The following is a 19,388-nucleotide window of genomic DNA, read 5'->3' as shown; positions in this document are numbered from 1 at the left end:
GCTTCTTCTTTTTTCGCATTTTCAGTTTAAAATATAGTCTACCTTATAATCTTTTATAATCAAATTACTTCACCTCTTAACAAATATATAGTCAATTTGATTTCTATGTATTCCATGGGGTGATGTACATGAATTAAAGCATTGTTTCCATTCCATTGTTATCAATGAATAAAATCATTTGATTGATAGAAAATGGTAATTTATTCTCATACTTCATTTTGGTTTTTTAAGCCATATATTCTAATTATGGTTTCCTCTTTAATATTTCCAGCTATGATATTCTGGTTTCCAGTCACAAGCAGCATATCTTGCTTCTATTAAATTTGAAAATTTTCCTGCACAGTATGAACTGATGCCCCTGCTATTGTGATTAAACTGATCATCCATCACCATCCCTGCTACCCAACATAAGTGTTTGCTTGCTTTATGTAGGCAGCTGAAATTATTTTTATGCTTTCAATGACCATGCTGGGAACATATGTAATTTTGGCACATATTCCTCGCACTCCTTGCTCATCTCTCCCAGGAGCGTGCGCACACGCACACACACACACACACACACTCATTTGGAGATTTATCATATTAACATTCATTGGAGATTAATTTAATTTATTAATTTATACATATTAATAAAATGTGCACCCCATTGGAGTGAACATCTTATTAATATGTATAAACTAACCTCCAAATGAATGAAAGTAGTCAATAATATCTAACTCTCAGTAATTCAAAATAAATGAAACCTATTAAAATATGTGCAGAACACAATGATCTGAGCTATACCATTAACTTTATATTATATGAACCTCTTGCAGTTGGGTTTCAAGTTCAGACATGAGACAGAAATGGCATTGATCATGCATTTGGATGATGTCTGATAGAGCTACATAGAGCCATCCATCCTGGCTGTTCTTAACTTTTTGGCTGCCTTTAATACCATCAATCAAGGTATCCTGGGAGCTGGGCGTGGGGAGCATAGTCTTGTGCTAGTTCACCTCCTTCTTGCATTCATGGCCTTATTGACTGTCGAGACATGGCTCTCCCAACTAGCTTTGGGATTTACGATTGACATGCCACAGTTTAGAGCTGCAGTGATGGAGTGGTTAGAATGCAGTACTGCAGGCTACTTCTGAAGTAAGATAGGTGGCATATAAATTTGATAAGTAAAAGTGTGTTAATATGGCAAGGACGTAGATAAATATAGAGTCATCAAGTTTGGAGCTTAATAGATGAAAATGTGGCATGAGTTAATGATTATGTCATGTCGCAATAATTTTTCATTGGCAAAATAAAAGCAAAAGGCTTTAAAAAGAGCAAAATAACAGATAACAGATAAGAGAGGATTTGAAGGGACAGCAAGAAATAACAAGCACTCTCCAAAACATTGACTGCCTTTTAGACCCCTAGCTTTTAGCTATACAATATCTGCATTTAAAAAACAGATACTTTTTTTAAAAAAAATGGAACTCCAGTGGTATTTGCCATCTGTTTACACCTTCAAATGATTTTTTTTATCAAACCTGCTCTGCAAAAAATATGATAAGGATCCAACCAATATCCAAAATAAATACTGTGTGGATATAAAACAATCCCTGATGCAAAAATAAAGCAGCAGAGCCTCCCTGTGAAGAAAGTTGGTACGGTATAGGCTAGATTCATAAATTTTACTTTAAAATACATAATGTCTGGATTCACATATTTATTCAATGATAAAATTATAATTTATTATTTAAGGCTGAATATATACATTTTGTAAGGCCAAATCCATATTACTTCATAATGGCACAACTCTGAATAGCATTTACTTTTCTATAATACCATGGTCTTCAGTGTTTTTATGTTCTCAGATAATTATTTAAAAACTATCTTGGTTTAGAGAAACTTTAGATCAACTTTTACATATTTTCATACAATTATTTATGATAATAGTACCTGAACAGGAAAGTTATAGTACTAGTGGTAGTAGTTTTATTATAATCACTAACCAATCACTTATATAATTTTTGTAAAAGGGTTGCAAGAACTCAAATTTAGACATATAGACATTTTCTAGAAAATGAAAAGTGAATTTAGATGAAAAATTCTAAATACCAGTTTAAGTGTTACTAAGCTACTATGTTTGAGTGTCTATGTGTCTTTCTTTCTACAACATTTTTGTAGATAGTGACCACTGAGATGTAAGAGAAAGATATTAAAACATCTACAGCATAGAAATGATGTACATCTGCCGCATATGGCCCTTGCAAGCTCCGTTTTCTCTGGCAGAAGGTTGCAGGAGGCCATTGCAGTTGAAAATGGAGCTCGGGAGCCCGATTTCACTGGCAGAGTCCTCGGTCCACTACAGGTGGACCCCAGCACAAGTGACATCGAGCTGGCCACACCCACCCTGGCTCTCAAACACAACCCTGATGTTTGAAATTGAGAGACAGCCCTGATCTATAGGATCCTAAATTCAGCAGTGTTTTTAGACATAAAACAATAGCACCTGAAAAAAATTGTGCAAGTCCACTGGTGATGTTAACTGTGCAGCCCAACAGTTTAAAAAAAAATCCAAACCCCAAATTATCCTCAAAACAGGTGTTGCTCCTATCAGCAAGTAGACTTTGTGGACAAAGCATAAATTGCTGTAAAAAAGATATCAAAGGAATATGTCTGCTAGAGTAGGAAAGTCCTCCAGGTCACAGGAATATGTTTACTCTGCAAACAAACTGTATTGTTATACCTTCCTTTTAATTTCACAAATGCCAGAAAAGCACTGAAACAGTATTATTTCTTTTGTGATTAAGGTAAGTTAATGGTATGTTTTATATTGAATAAATTTGCCAATGTTTATATATGAACTGGGCTTTGCATAAACTATTTATCATTTTTCTTTAGTTAAGGCTACCATAACAGTACTGAAAAAAATCTGAAGAAACAATGTATGGCAACAATGATAAAAAGAAAACTTGTTTTACTACCATTAAGTGATATTTGGATCCCAGACACTATAAGCCTACTTTTGGCATTTTTAAAATAATTCCCACCTCCCATCATATCTATTCCCAAATCACTCAGTAGCCTGTTTGAAATTGCAATGATCACAGTAATCATAGGATGCTCTGTGTGTTTTTTATCTTGGCACATGGTTTATTCATCACTGTTTGTAGCATAATTAGCATGTGATGTTGCAATGTTTTCAGCATGGGACATGTTGGTTATATTACCATAAGACTCTTCACTGCATTACCAAAATAATTACCAACAGTGAAGATCAAGTAAAAAATGGAAGCTACTGCAAAGATATAAAAAGTGTTGTCACAGCTAAAATCAGAATCCATCCATATTACATTTCAAAAGATGTTTAAGGAGTATTAGATACTTACACAAAGTATGGATCTTGAAAGGAAATATTAATATAATTCAAATCAAATATGTTACAAAATTACTGATTAATTATAATGGATGCTTGCGGAAGTGTCATTTCCAGCTACAATGCGTGCACGCGCCGCACACATCCATGTGGGTGACGCCGGAGCTGGTACCGTTGGAATGGAATCCGGGACCCACCACTGCACTGGACAGTCTCATAAGCTAATAATATGTAATTATGATTAGTTTTATCTCTTGCTTTTACCTTTTATTCTTTTTAATACTCTGATAATTTCTATCATAATGCAAAGTCCAAATTTAACTAAATCTGATTAAATTAAAATAATTAACTTTATAGTTCTGTATTTGCTCAATAAACATTACAAAAAGAATGAAACTTCTTGAATCAATAAAATATGATTAATATTCTGCATAAAAATGTTCAACACTGCTTTATATTTATAGACATATTCCACAAGGAAACAATATAAAATTGTTTTATAAAAGATTATATGGTCATGCTGACATAACATTTTAGAAATAATTTTTATTATTCAATATTATAAAATTGTAGCTGAAGTGCAATTATAGTCAAGTGAAGTCATACTAATTATTCTGTGAATACTTAAATATCATTTATATGTCAGTCCAAGGTCTACTTATAAGAGGCTTTTGAAAAATAAAAACAAATAATTAAAATGCTACATTTAAATTAAATTTACTACACTTACATGTTATATAAAAATATCCATTATGTAGACCTTGTAATATCTTTTTGACTGTTATTTTCAAAGACGTTGAATATTTGCTCATTATAAATGTTTTTTATGGCATTTTCAAGCTACTATTGTTTAAATGTAATGTACAATTCCCAGTATTCATAGCTGACGCACCTGTACAGGTGTTCCGTGCTTAACAACTACTCGTTCTGTGTTGTTTGAACTTATGACAAGTTTTCAGAGTTTCAACCATCCCAGCACCTGATAGTCACAAGGTCACAATTTGCAATTTCATTTATTGGCTTTCTTCGCCAAAGTCAAAGGTAAAGATAGAGGAAGGTCAGAAATGGTGAATACATGATGTCCTTCCTTAACGTCCCAGTGTTTCATCTAACAATAGCAACTAGCAAATACCAGAATTGTCATAGCTAAGTGACATACTCATATTATGTCAATTTACAACCATATTGCTTTGTGATAGAAATTCCAGTCCCAACTGCTCTCACTAACTAAAGAGTGTATGTACCTAGCTTTGAGGCATTTGGATTGTGTTATGAATCTGGATGTTATATTTATATGCATAATCTTATATAGGTAGTCTTCAACTTGCAACCATAATTGAAACCAAATTTTATTTTGCTAATTGAGACCTTTGTTGAGTGAGTTTGGTTTCATTTCATTCACTTTCTTGCCACATGTGTTCAATGAATCACTGCATTCATTAAATTAGTAACACAGTTGTTAAGTAAATCTGGCTTCCTCATTGACTTTGCTTGTCAGAGGTTGCATAAGGTGATCACATAACCCTGGAACATTGAAACTGTCATAAATATAAACCAGCATCCAAATTTTGATCATATGACTTTTGGGTTGCTGCAATAGTCATTAAGTGTGAAAATGCTCATAAATCACTTTTTTCAATGCTGTTGTAACTTTCAATGGTCACTAAATGAATTGTTGTAAGTTGAGGGCCAGCTGTATTACCAAACGTTTAGGAAAAAAGGGAAGGAATCCTTCATGGAAAAATGTCATTCAGATGTCCTTTACTTCTCTCTGATAGGAATAATTCATTCATCAGCATCATATTATTATTATTATTATTATTACTACTACTACTATACGATTGTATCACAGCGGCCAGTTGATTCGCGGGATTTGGCATTGATTACTAGTCGGGCCCCACCCAGGGGCCTAGGACGTCGTAACGTATTTTCGTAATATACGTGCAGATCCAAGCAGTGCAGCTTTTTGCATTTGACTGATGGTGATTTTGTCAAGTTTTAACTGTTTTAAATGTAATTCCAGTGCTTTTGGAATAGCACCCAGTGTGCCGATTACCACTGGAATTACCACTGCTGGTTTGTGCCATAATCGTTGGATTTCAATTTTTAAGTCCTGGTATTTCGTGACTTTTTCATATTCCATTATTATTATTATTATTATTATTATTATTATTATTATTATTATTATTATTATTATTATTATTATTATTATTATTATTATTATTATTATTATTATTATTATTATTATGTTAATATTTGGTGAGATTCAGAGCCTTTGGGGCCGGTTGATAGCTCAATACCTAATAATTATTAGGATTATTATACAATTGTATCACCGCGGCCAGTTGTTTCGCTGGATTTGGCATTGATTATTAGTCGGGCCCCACCCAGGGGCCTAGAACATTGTAACGTATTTTCGCAATATACGTGCGGATCCAAGCAGTGCAGCTTTTTACATTTGACTGATGGTGATTTTGTCAAGTTTTAACTGTTTTAAATGCAATTCCAGTGCTTTTGGGATAGCACCCAGTGTTACCACTGGAATTACCACTGCTGGTTTGTGCCATAATTGTTGAATTTCAATTTTTAGGTCCTGGTATTTCGCGATTTTTTCATGTTCCTTCTCGTCGACCCTGCTATCACCTGGTATTGCGATGTCTATGATTGTAACCTTATTTTTCTCAACCAGTGTGATGTCTGGTGTGTTATGCGCCAGTATTTTGTCCATTTGTATACGAAAATCCCATAGGATCTTGACCATCTGATTTTCGGTGACTTTTTCAGGCCTATGTGCCCACCAGTTTGTTGTTGTTTTAATATTATAATTTTTGCACAAATTCCAGTGGATCATTTGTGCTACTGAATTGTGCTGCAATTTATAATCAGTCTGCACTATTTTTTTACAGCATCTGAGTATGTGGTCAACAGTTTCATCAACTTCTTTGCAGAGTCTACATTTGGCATCATCAGAGGATTTTTCGATTTTGCCTTAATGGCATTTGTTCGGATAGCTTGTTCTTGCGCAGCCAGGATTAGTGACTCTGTTTCTTTCTTTAATGTACCTGTTGTTAACCATAACCAAGTTTTTTCACTGTCCACTTTATCTTTTATTTTTTCCAGAAATTGACCATGCAATGCTTTGTTCTGCCAACACTCCATTCTTAATTTTATCACATCTTTTCTGTATTCTTGTTTCGTCTGTTGGGCCTTCAGTAGATTTTTGTTCTTTACTTCGATTAATAGATGTCCTTGACTTTCTTTTAGATAATCAACCAGTGCATGTTTTTCTTCTTCAACTATTTGCTTCACTTGTAATAATCCTCTGCCACCTGATTTTTGGGGCAGGTATAGTCTATCAGTGTCACCGCGTGGTAAACTGTAGTGCATTGTCATTAGTTTACTGTTTTTTTGGTCCAAAATGTCCAAATCAGCTTGTGTCCAGTTAACTATATCAGCTGTGTATCTTCAACAGGATTATTATTGTTGTTGTTGTTGTTGTTGTTATTATTATTATTATTATTAATTTATTTACGATAGCAACAAAAGTAAAACTCAGACCTATATAATAATTGTGCTCATAAGATAAACAGTTGTACGTGCTGGGGATTAACAATGAGAAAACATTCTACATTTTTATATGAAGAAGCCAACCAACAAGCAGTTACTCCAACAACATGGTCTTTTTAGCCAAAATAATGAAAACAGAATCATGCTGTTGCAACACGTTTTTTCTCTTCCATACATGTGTTTGGTGTCAGAATTAAATATACATGGAGGGGAAGAGCTTTGATTGTGATGGCATAACACTCTTTTGGCTTTACACACACACACACACAAACACACAGCACACACATGTGAGGCCTTCAGGCAGCATATTAGCTTAAAAATCAAAAGGCAGACAATGTGGCGCATTACAACGGAGGAAATAACTTGTAAAGTAGTTTAGGGAGCAATAACAATATACCAATTACTGCAGCCACAGAATTTTCCACAGATACTAGCATTTTGGTAATTCGTTCTTTTTTTAAAAAAAAAAGTTAAAAATGGCTAAATAAGTTCCAGATAGGTGACAAAGATCTAAAACAAACAAATAAAATGTTGAATCTTTTTTAAAAAGTAAAAAAGTAACTTTTGGTTCTCCAAATCGTATATTAGAGGAGAGGAGAGCACTACTCTCCAATGTAATAAATATCTGATAGCTATAATCTACAAAAAAAAAAATCAATTTTGAAAAGCACCTTTGGGACAACCAGTTTGGGGTGAATACTCTTTAAATGATGTGGGAGTGTGAACGGAAAAATTTCCAGAAAAATTGCAGGCTACAGGAACCATTAAGGCTACTCAGGTGCCCCTGAGGATATAGATAAACCTCCAAGTGCTTCAACAACCCACAAAAGGAATGCAAATAACCAGCTGTCTGCAAGGAATATAAATCCTTCCATTCCCCACCATCCAGAGCTGAAGAAGCTTCTTGGATGAGAAGCAAAACTTCTTCAAAGAAAAAACTTATGAAGTCCAGTTGCTCCTGAAAAAGCACCTTTGGGACAACCATGACCAGGGTGGCTGAGAATCTGTACAGACTTTATAATCTACAAAATTAACTATCTACATTTATCTACATTATTATATATAGTAGTTCAGAAATGTGAAATATAAATAAAGTAAATCAAATCAAATCAAAAATATAAAACAGTCTATACAGTTTTTCTTCTTCCCAAACATACAAATATGTTTGCTACCCATTCTGCTCTCTGCTGGATATATTCCATCAACGCTGTTCTTCAATGGACCCCCGATGTATCAGTATTTGGAGTTCATATATCAGCACAACACTGACTACACCTCTGCTGAAGTGTGATTTTTATGGTGAAAACCATTATTGGACCACTGAGTATTTCTGATTTCTGACTTTTTGTATCATTTCTTGCTCCACATACGAGTTGTTGATACGAGTGACTCAGTGGCTTAGACGTTGAGCTTGTTGATCAGAAAGGTCGGCATTTCGGCATTTTGAATCCCTAGTGCTGTGTAACAGAGTGAGCTCCTGTTATTTGTCCCAGCTTCTGTCAATGTAGCAGTTCGAAAGATGCAAAAATGCAAATAGAAAAATAGGAACCACCTTTGATGGGAAGGTAACAGCATTCCGTGCACTTTCGGCGTTTAGTCTTGCTGGTCACATGACTATGGAGACGTCCATGGACAGCACTGGCTCTTTGGCTTTGAAATGGAGATGAGCACCACCTCCTAGAGTCGGGAATGACTAAAACATGTGTGTGAGGGGAACCTTTACCTTAATGCTTTAAATTGGACTGAACACTCTGGATATTGCGGATTGTGTTTTATGTATAGGCATTTCTATAGTGCCGTGATGGCGAACCTGTGGCACATGTGCCACAGGTGGCACGTGGAGCCATTTGTCAGGGCATGCAAGGGGTTACCCCGTCAGCAAAACCGGAAGTGACTTCCGGTTTTTCCATAGGTCTGTTTTTCGCCATCCGGAGCCTTTAGAGAAGCCTCCTGAAGGCTCCGGAGTTTGAAAATCGGCCCTAGTCACCATTCCAGAACTTCCTGGTACTCCGTAGGTCTGTTTTTCACCCTCCTGAGGCTTCAGGGAAGTTCCTGAAGCCTCCAGAGGGCATCCGGGGGGCGGGGGGGGGCTGTTTTCCTCCTCTAGAGTCTGGAGAGAGTGAAAAAACCACAGGGGGGTCGCACACATAGCATTATGGGTGTGGCACACTGGCGCACAACCCACCCTGTACTCCCCCCGCTTTTGGCACAGCAGTCAAAAAAGGTTCGCTATCACTGCTATAGTGCTTGGTCCAAGGACTGCGTGAACAATCACACTATGTTGGTCTTTGGGGATGCAGTAAACTTAATTCCATGAAATTAATGGTGAGGCTGGTTTGTCATTCTAAACATATTTTTTTTGTACAATTTCTTTGCTGGGTTTTGACTAATGACTGCCAACATATATTATTATTACCTGCTCAATAATATTTTCATTATATTTAATATGAAAAAATGAGGTTCGGGCATTATAGAGCAATAATCTTTATTTCCCAATTTTATTTCAAAATAAAATCCATCAACTGAGAATCTAATAGTATCAGTTCATAGCATTGAATGTATAACCATATTATACAAGAGCTAAAATAAGCAGTGAGGCATTGAAGTATGTTGTTATAACCCATAATTAATCATTATTCAAAAACGATCAAAATAATTAAAACTCCATTGAAGGTCTTATTTTCTAAAACAGTTCTCTAATAACACCACAACATTGAAAATATTTCAAATAGTATTGTACTCTTCCATACTGCTGTTTTCAAGTTTATATCCTCAATTTCCAAGTCTGTTATTTAATCCCCACTCTAACACCTAAGTGATGGCTATACCTCTGTCTTCACTATCGGAATAAACCCCAAGCACACAAGGAAGCAAAAAAAATAAATTATTAATCACCTCAAGTGCAGTAAATGACTATATTCCTCCTGGCTATATTCCTCCTGAGATAATTAGTCCAATTCATATTGGTGGCCTCTGAATTTGCCTTATTTTCATACATTAACCTTATGTTCTTACATTTTATTATTCAGTTTTTATTATAAAAAATTGTTTCAAAATCAATATTTTTGGATAATATCTCAAGGGTAAGACTTTGGGACATTCTGAGTAGAAGCTTTATACATAAAACATCCTTGTTCCTAATTTATAAATTATATGATAAATCATGCCATAGAATAAAAAGGCATCCTACAGTACTAAAATGAGGAACAATTAAAAGTCAATTATGATAAAACAACTTTTAGTTTTTCCCAAGAAAGACAAAAGCACAAGCTGATAACTTATTCATGGGAATTAGTGCAGGCCAAATGTTTTAAATACTTGGGCATAGTATTTCAGACATCCAGAATATTAACAAGCCAGGTAAATTATTCCACTTCAACTGCCCATAACAGCGCACAAGTAATAACTAAATTTTATAGGTAATAGAGGGCAAATTACATTCCAGCAACTAATTGTTTATGGCTAACGCATATGGGATACACAACTCAATCTACGGTATATACAAACTTGAGGGCTTACAAACCCATTCAACTGAATTTCCTTAGGACTTTGTTCAATATGCAGTTCCAATGCAGTCTTCAGGCTTGAAGTCAATATATTAAATTTTAGTCAAGATTTAGAATCATATTTGACCCTATAGGCTGATACCTCTGCTATTGTCAGACAACTACTAATCTTATTGATATTGTATCTGTGTGGAACAATGCTGTCTTGGCCTCTCTTCTGAATATTTAAGTCAATTAACTCTGATGAAGCCAAATTAATAATAAAAGAGAATCAATCAATCAATCAGAATAGAGCTAGAAGGGACCTTGGAGTCTTCTAGTCCAACCCCCTGTTCAAGCAGAAGACCCTATACTAGTGGTGGCGAACCTATGCCACATGTGCCAGAGATGGCACACAGAGCCCTCTGTGTGGGCACGCATGCTGTCGCCCCAGCTCTGTTTTGGTGTCTGCTGTGCATGTGCGTGCTCTCCCCAACCAGCTAGTGTTCGGGTCTCTGCCACAGATATGTGGGATGCACACGCATTGCAGTTTGGGCAGGACATGGGTGCATGTACGGGGAGCAAAGGCTTGTGCCCATGCCTTGCAGTTCGGAGGCACGTGTGCCCTTTGGGCACTTGGTGCTTAAAAGGTTCACCATCACTGCCTTATACCATTTCAGTACCAGATTAGTACCATACCAATCAAGGACACTGATTGTCAAAATAACATAATTGCCCCTGAATTCTATCGCCACATTTTAACTGGCGTAGATAACTGTAACTGGTAGATAACTGTAAAATCTACCATATTTTTTGGAGTATAAGACACAACGGAGTATAAGATGTACCAAGATTTTGAAGAGACAAATTAAAAAAAAAGTTTTTGAACTCTGCAGACCTCCCAAAAACTGCCTGTTTTTCATGAAAATGGGCCCGTTTTTGTAAAAAAAAAGAGCATGCATAGTCTTTAGGAAGCTTATAAAGTGCTCCTGGGGGAGCAAAAACGAGCAAAAAACGACCTGCTTTTCGCTCATTTTTGCTCTCCCCAGCCCCCCTAGGAGCAATCTGGAAGCCTCCTAAAGGCTATGCATGGCCATTTTAGTGAATAGGGTGGGGGTTTAGGAGGCCAAAAATGCTGTATTCATTGTATAAGATGCATCCAGATTTTCATTCTCTTTTTTGAGGGAAAAAGGTGCATCTCCGAAAATACTCCTAAAAATACAGTAATCTTAAGTAAATACAGATGCATCTTCTCCAGAGCCTACTTTGATGTCCTCCCATAAATTTGAAAGATTTCTGCTGGTAGGAAGATTTCATGGGTCTCCTTATTTGCAGAAATGTTGACCTTGTGGATCAAGAGAGCTAAAATTTCATACGATATCCTTATATAGTATCCTTTTTATGATGTCCCAAGAACTGCTCCTATTTCCCCAAATTTCCAAATTTGAGGGACATATTGATACATTTTACGTTTATTATTTTTTAAGTGATGCTTACCTTACAATCACATATCACCAAGTCACACAATTGCAAAAAAACCTTTTAAATAGCTATATTTTATTGTTTTTATCATTTTATTTATTATTGTATATTTTGTTGTCCTGTTGTTTTTCCCTCTAGCAGTGAATTGTTGTGACAAACAATTTTTATTTTTCACTGTAAGAGCCAGTCAAAGACCATAATAAAATTATTTGATTTTTTTCCCCTGGTTAACCCATAGGTGGCTGCTGTTTATTTAGCCATGAAATAAATCTCATTGTATTTACAGAAATGCAGTGATTAATAGAACAGCTTTTAAAATACTGATTTACTTACATGGTATAAATGCTATGAAAACTATTTTATGTGGAATTATTTCTTGAAGACATGCTAGAAATTGTAGCTTTCCAGAGTTCAGTTACCATATTGTTAAGTAAGGCAACCACATAGGATTATCTAACTCTAATCTTTAAACCATTAAAATGGCATGACTATGAATCATTCAATTCAAGGCATGACACTAAATTCTAAATGACTTAGGATGTGGAACCTAAAAGAGCATTTCCCCTAACTATCTTGTACATTTGTTTCCCAAATGATTGGGGGGGAGGGGCAGAATTGGGGGACAAAAAAAATATTATCTATGAACAACCTTACCACATTATGTTTCTGTCTATTGAGATCAGTGGATCCTCAATCTGCATATCATATTCTGGAAGAGCAGCATATTCCAATACAAAATTATCTTCCAGTTCTTCTCTTATCTATGGAATTAATCTGAAGGTAAGTTTCAAGTTTTACCTTGAAACACCTGGCAGTTCCAAGCATTTAATTAATAAGATGATTATTGAAATTAATGTTGATTATGAAATTAATGCTGTAAGATGCCCAGAGTTGCCTCAAGAGAAGATGGGTAGCAAACAAATCTAATAATTAAATAAATAAATAATAGAGTAAGGCAACTTTTTTAGGATACTAAACGTTTGAAATTTTGTGCATACACTGACAAATGGTTTATATTGAAATCTGCAAATACAACTAAAAGGCTACAATGGTAGCCATAACCAGTCAACAGATTCCAGAATCCTCTGTCAGCTTTGTTTTATTCTGAATAGAGAGACACACTTTCAGATCAAATACTGATGTGCAACAACTTATGTTGCTATCCAAAGATACTATGCTACTTACCCTGGCATATACAGAATTAATTCAATAAGCAAAGCATATTTTTACAATGTTACAGGTAGTCTTTGTTTACCAACTGCTTCAAACAGAGACCATTTGCAGTTACAATGATGATGAAAAGGTAATTTTATGACCAATGTAGTTTTGCTATTAGTCAATTGGTACACATTATCCTGTATCTGACCCATTTTTTCTCCCCCTAAGCACCTGAATTGAGAGATTGCTACCTCTTCCTGAGCTGCTTTGCTGCTGTTTCCCAAAAAGTGCTAATCACAAGTGAAAAAGCTCATCTCTGTAAGATTATATAGTTAGAAGTTGGTTTGCAGCTGTTACCTAAAATTGACAAGAACCAAATCTGTTTTCTTCCTAAGTGCTGGCAGCAAACCTGCTAGGCAAACAAGCAACATTCCCCACTGGGTGCCTACTTACTCTCTTGTAATCCCTTCCTCTCCAATGAATGAATACAAGTATCAATTTTTTCTTGATAATTACTACCTACTCGGAAATCTAGGTTCAGAAGAAAAGGGAAAAGATAAAGGTTCTTTTGAATTGTTACATATCAGATGACTCTATAAACATGTAGCTACAATTTTCTTGACAACTTACATGACGTTGTGATTTATTAATATATCCAAATATTAAGGAAGTGGAATCTTACCTAGAATTTTGTAATCGGCCAAGGTCAACTAGGAATCTATTTAGGAATGCCCTAGAGCTGTGTTCAAGTTTTATTAATTACATGGATACATTTATACAGTTTTCATTTACTTTCTTTCAGGCTTTTGTTTTACTTCCAGTTTCAGTTTACAACCTGAAATTCTTGGATGATCTCCCATCCAAATACTATGCCCAACACTGCTTATCTTCCCAGATTAGGTCAGCCACGTGCTGTCATATTCTTTGATCCTTTTTAGTATTCTTAAAAGAAATCATAATGGACATCAGAAACAGATATCAGAAAATCATGTCTCAAGGCTTTGAGGGTAGATTTTCATCTGAATTTATTTGTGTAGTTTAAGATTCTATAATATAAGATTTAAGATTTGTATGACAATGAATTAAAATAAAATCTATAAAATGGCAAGGTATTATGCATTGTGTAAAGTTATGATATAGTTTATTGCATATTTGATTATACCACATTTTCAATAAATATAGCAGATTGCTGGATTTATTAGTTATTTCTTCAATGTCTGATCCAAAGAAGTGAAGAAGAAAACATGAACACATATAATGGATGTTATGACAAATTCTCTAGATACCAAAAAGGGAAGATCTAGAACATTTCAAACAGTACTAATTTTCAGAAAGTCTTTAGCTCTAAATCAGTATTTTTCATCTCTTCGTGAAAAATATGATATTGCTTCAACTTCTGATTTTTAAAAACTTTAATTCTAGCATCCATAATGCTAAAAATTACAGATTATATGTATTTCCTTTAAATCCTATCCAGAAGGGACTGTTGCATTTACTTTATATATAATTTCATAATAATGAAGACTAACAAAGTGAAAATCACGATTCCTCTTATATTTGTTAATATACCTCTGTCATGAAGATAGCTTATTAAAATAAATGAAATTATTCATTTTAATTATGTCACAAAACTTTTCCAATTCCAATGAACATACATACCTCTTAACCGTAGGCCTTTATTTCCCTTCTAACTGCAAGCTCAAGCTCTTCTGAAACACTGAAATTTTACAGTCTCTTTTGTTTCATTCAAGAATCATACCAAAATATTTTTTTTAAAAAAGAAATGATTATCAAAAAGTATTGGATGTCAACAACTTGCTTACGTTTAAATATGTTGTCAATTACATATACTAAATGTAAACTATTTGATGGCCTTGTCTTCAAAATTTTTAGTCAAAGACTAAACCTGGCAGAGTCTTATTTTACTATGAACCATTAGATAACTGTTTTCCTCAGCATCTCACATCAAAGATTTTGAATTATTAGTATTTATGTGTCACATAATTTAACACATATCACAGTATATTATCACAGCCATTCCATATTCCTTTAATATCTCTAAACCTTAATATGTCTGGTTTTAGAATCAGCACAGTATTGTGAAATCATTGTAATAATTACTGTTGCCTAATTCATAGGGATAATATCAACTTCTACTATTTGTTTGATTTTAATAGTGCATATATATATATCACATGTTCAAAGGGAAGTCAAGGCAGAAAATGTTTAATTATTTGATGGCTATAGTTATTCAATCATTCCATTCTGTACTTTTCCATTTTTTATTATGACAGTAAAATGAAAGGAACTGTGTGCATGTAAGTATTTCTGCATTAAGTGGATTGTACAGTGTTTGTAGATAGGAGGGTAATTAATTTTATCAATTGATTTTATAGGCAATTTATCAGCATCCTCTTCCTTCTCTTCTTTTAGGGTTTAGGGTCTTTTCAGATCTATGAACACCATTTACACCATTGGTCCTAAGTTGCTACAGGAAGTGACTACACAGCTTGTTGCCAAGCCAATGTCAGTTTTTTTTTAATTGATTCTTGATTCTTCCCCTTTCTAGATATGTCTCTTTGTAGATTTACATACATACATACAGGCACACCAAAGTATAATGCAGACATACATACATTTCGGGATGAAAGATATATCTAAGTAGAGCTGACAACTCTAGGTAAACTGAATGAAGAATCTTGTATAAAATTTTGTTGGCATATATAATGATTTGGGAGTAGTGGTGGTTTACTTTGGGGTTAATATTATCTGTTTTTAATGTTCATATATAAAATAGATCATAGACTTCATCATATTGATTCCAATAGCAGATAGCTTCATAAAAACTATCTATGTATTTAGTTTTAACTCATAGGCGCAGTTCACATTCTTATCCCAGAATAGCCAGTCAAGGAATCCTGATCCAGAAATGGGTTTGTATTTTTAGGTTTCAATCTATAAATCAAATCAGTGTCCATTTGATTCTAGTGAACAACATGCAGGAAAACTGGTTTTGTTTTTGTTTTTTGCAAAACAAGCTTCACACTTCAGATTTTATTCTTTCCCTAAGGAATGCCATTCTTTCCTGAAATTTCAAGAGATGTAGGGATTTCTAAAAAGATAAACATCCTCAGCAAGCAATTCACAAGATCATTTTGAGGAAGCCATAATAGTTCAAAGTGCTGTAAACTCATCAGGATCTGTTGACACAAGTGTTACATCACTCTTACACCAGTTTAATGGTTGTGGCTTGTTCCAAAGAATGCTATAAATTCTGTTTGCAATTCATGACTATAATAATGCCTCCTACAATTGTAATTCCTAGACTATTTTATAAAGAGGAAAATATTGCTAAATTTAAATTTTAAAATTGGATATCAATTTGTTGTTTAGGAGATGTAAAACATAACAACTGAAAGTAAGAAGCATAGTGTTTTCTTTATTCTGAAAAAAACTATGGGAAGGCTTCAAGGTATTATTTACATATAAAATAATAACTAGGATCGTCAGATAGGATTACAAAATTCCAGCTGGGAATCCTGGAATGCTATTGTCAGGCAATGCATGGCTCGGGTATCACAAACATGGTTTATTTGTAAATCACAAGACATTAATTTTTTCATGTTACACTGACAACTAGACTTTTCCATGTTATATACACCCTACCAAAACCAAATAAATCATATAATTCAGTCTTTGACTCCTGTCAATGTTGACATTACCGGGGTACATGGACCAATGATCTGACTAAGTACAAAGTAACTCCTAATGTTCCTTAAATTGATGCTTAAATTCATCACTGGATTGCTCAAAACATACTTTTCAAAAGGGTGTTGTTGGGACAAACTGTCCAAGAAGAAGAAGTGGCTTTCAATAAGATCACACTTTATTTTAGAAGAAACTAGACAGATGTTATTCATAATGATTAATGAATATCTATATGCAAACCTATGCAGCAACCAAAACAAGGAAAGAAAATGACAGCTACTTCAGAAACAATTATTTTCATTATCCTTGTAAATCACTCTCATGCTATTAGCTTTAGTTCAATACTGTTTGTACAATAGTCAGTGTGTCTCAATCTGAGCCCTTCTGGATATATTGCCTTATAATTGCTTTGTGCTACAAAGGAAAGGCTGTAGCCCCAAACATTTGTAGGGTTCCAAATCAAGAAAACTGCCTTGGATTAAATATGGGGATAGCCAGACTCAACTTCCTACTCTGCTCCTACAGTAGTAGGCTTCCTAGGCTTTCCTTCAGATGAATTTGAATTATAACTCCCAGGATTCTCTGAAAGTGTAAAGCCAAAATAGAAAACAAACTGGCTCAAATCACCCAGTAAAGTACATGCTTGAGTAGGGCCTTCAACCTTGCCAGTCCTAGTCTAATATTTGAACTTGTCGTTTCAAATTATTAGACTGCAATTGTTAGATTTCCCTATTGGCCACAATGGAACTAAAACCAGCACATATGAAGGCTGCCAAAAGCTGTTTTAACAGCCATATAATAATGCCTCTGGATAACCATCAAGGTTGCTCTTGACATTTCACAGAACATTGAGAAATACATGTAATATTGCTGATTATTTTTAAGGCTGCTACTTTAGATACAGTTGTAAATTGAGGAGGAGGAGGAGGAAAATCTGAAAAAGGAGTATAAAATCACATAATACGTATTTTAATTGTAGAAGATCTCAGCATCAACCACTGCTTTCTTTTTTTTAAATCTAGCTATTGAATCCTGTAAAATCTTTCTACTTGAGGATTTGAGTTTGTTGGAAAACAAAGCCCCCTGACCACAGTTTTAAAAAATACATGTTTAAGATTTCAGCTGACACACAAGTTAGAAAACTTTAAAACAAAATCAAGAGCAACAACAAAAAACCCACTCCTCACCGTCTTTTTCCGAAGCATCTTCAACAAACACCCACACAAACATGTCAGACACCCGGAGTCTCTCCCCCCAATCTGCAGCGCAACCCGTTTCTCGCGAGTTGCTGCAAGAACATCTTCCTACAAGATCCCTTGTCACATAACTTACTCATCATGGAAACTTCCACTCTTTCCGTCCATGGTGGCTGCACTAAGTATGCCACAGACATTAAAAACAAACAAAAAAGCAACATAGTTTAGACAACTATGTATACATAGGGCGGAGACAGCGACTTTTTTTTAAAAAAATGTATTTTTAATAAAGTGAAAAATCATGCGATGACATACTCTGTCAAGAGCTAATGTGGAAAACCCCGATTCACTTCTCGGAAGGAAAAAAAGTGAAATACAGACAAACGCTCACGTACATTATCAGCGCGAGGAAAAGAAATCTGCAGTTTATCTCTTCCATCCCCGGCTGATTGATCGCGGCTGAAATACATAGAAATGAAAACAATGTCTTTCCGAAGAACGAGATCCCTGGAAATACGATTACTGAGATCCTGGACCATTTCCCTCTCCTCCCCCGCCCCCTCGGCTAAGGTAGCCCCTCCAATGTGCGTTTCAGACGACCCCAGGGCAACCAGTTTCTAAAAATACCCCGTTTCCAAACATCTGCTATCGCATCTGCTCCCATTTCGGTCAAGTCCAGCTGGGAACTCCTGCCTAGAATCCAAGGAGATAAACCTGACACAACTGCAAACCCACTCACCGAAAACAACTCTGCAACCGGGATCAAGGGTTATCGTTGCTGCCGCTCCGGCCTGTTTTCTTCCCTAATCGGTGCTTGTTATTAAGGTGCCCGTACGGGTGAAGTGAGGTGTGGGAGAGACTCCTCCGTTTCCTTTTCGACCTCCCAGCCTGATGGCCAGCAGCAGCACCTAAATCAGTCCCACTTCCCAAGCCGGTTTTTCTGTCTCGGCGTTGATGACCTGGTTTCCCCTCGCGCCCCACCGGGAGCCGGAGGCGCAGAGGCAAGAAGACGCAACACCCGCCCAACCAGTGCAGAAAAGCTGGAGATGCGAGTACGCAAGGGGGAGAGAGGCGAGTGTAGTTCAGCCCAGCCCAGCCTAGCTCAGCCCAACCCGCAAAGGACGAAGGAGCCAGCCAACGTGGATCTAGCCCTCCGGGATACAAACGGCAGCCCCCTTTATCTTTGCTAACCGACGTGCTCTTCTGTGTCGGTATGTTTCATCTTTCCTTTCTAGCACTCAAGCTTAGCAGACAGGAACTAAAGTTGACGCTCAACGCTGTAACACGCCTCGCCGGGAAGTGCTCGCTTCGCTCCCCAGCCTTTCACTTCCTTGGGATTGTTTTGGCAAGCTCCAGCATCATTTTTGTCGGAGAATAAATGCAGATTTGGAGATAGCCTCTCCAAGCGGAAGGAATCAACTGAAGAGGAGAGTACCTTCC

The 19,388-nt window shown here is 35.8% G+C and overlaps 1 protein-coding gene across 8 annotated transcripts in view; it reads right to left on the bottom strand.

Moving 5' to 3' along the window:
* The window catches only part of THRB (thyroid hormone receptor beta), a 234,447-nt gene that overhangs the window by 189,156 nt on the left and 25,903 nt on the right, over positions 1–19,388 (bottom strand). For 4 of the 8 annotated variants that reach the window (XM_081932909.1, XM_081932903.1, XM_081932910.1 and 1 more), the window contains exon 1: positions 18,688–19,170. The exons of 3 other annotated variants lie outside the window; for them this stretch is intronic. The gene's annotated coding sequence lies outside the window, so the exon portion shown is untranslated. Of the gene's footprint in view, positions 1–17,939; positions 18,029–18,687; positions 19,171–19,388 lie in introns of those variants that run through there. One more of the 8 variants, XM_081932905.1, reaches the window with a different exon arrangement.

Source organism: Natrix helvetica, assembly GCF_964273705.1.
Source record: "Natrix helvetica genome assembly, chromosome: Z".
NCBI lineage: Eukaryota > Metazoa > Chordata > Lepidosauria > Squamata > Natricidae > Natrix > Natrix helvetica.
Note: the sequence above shows the minus strand (reverse complement) of the source record. Positions and strands in the feature narration are given on the sequence as shown.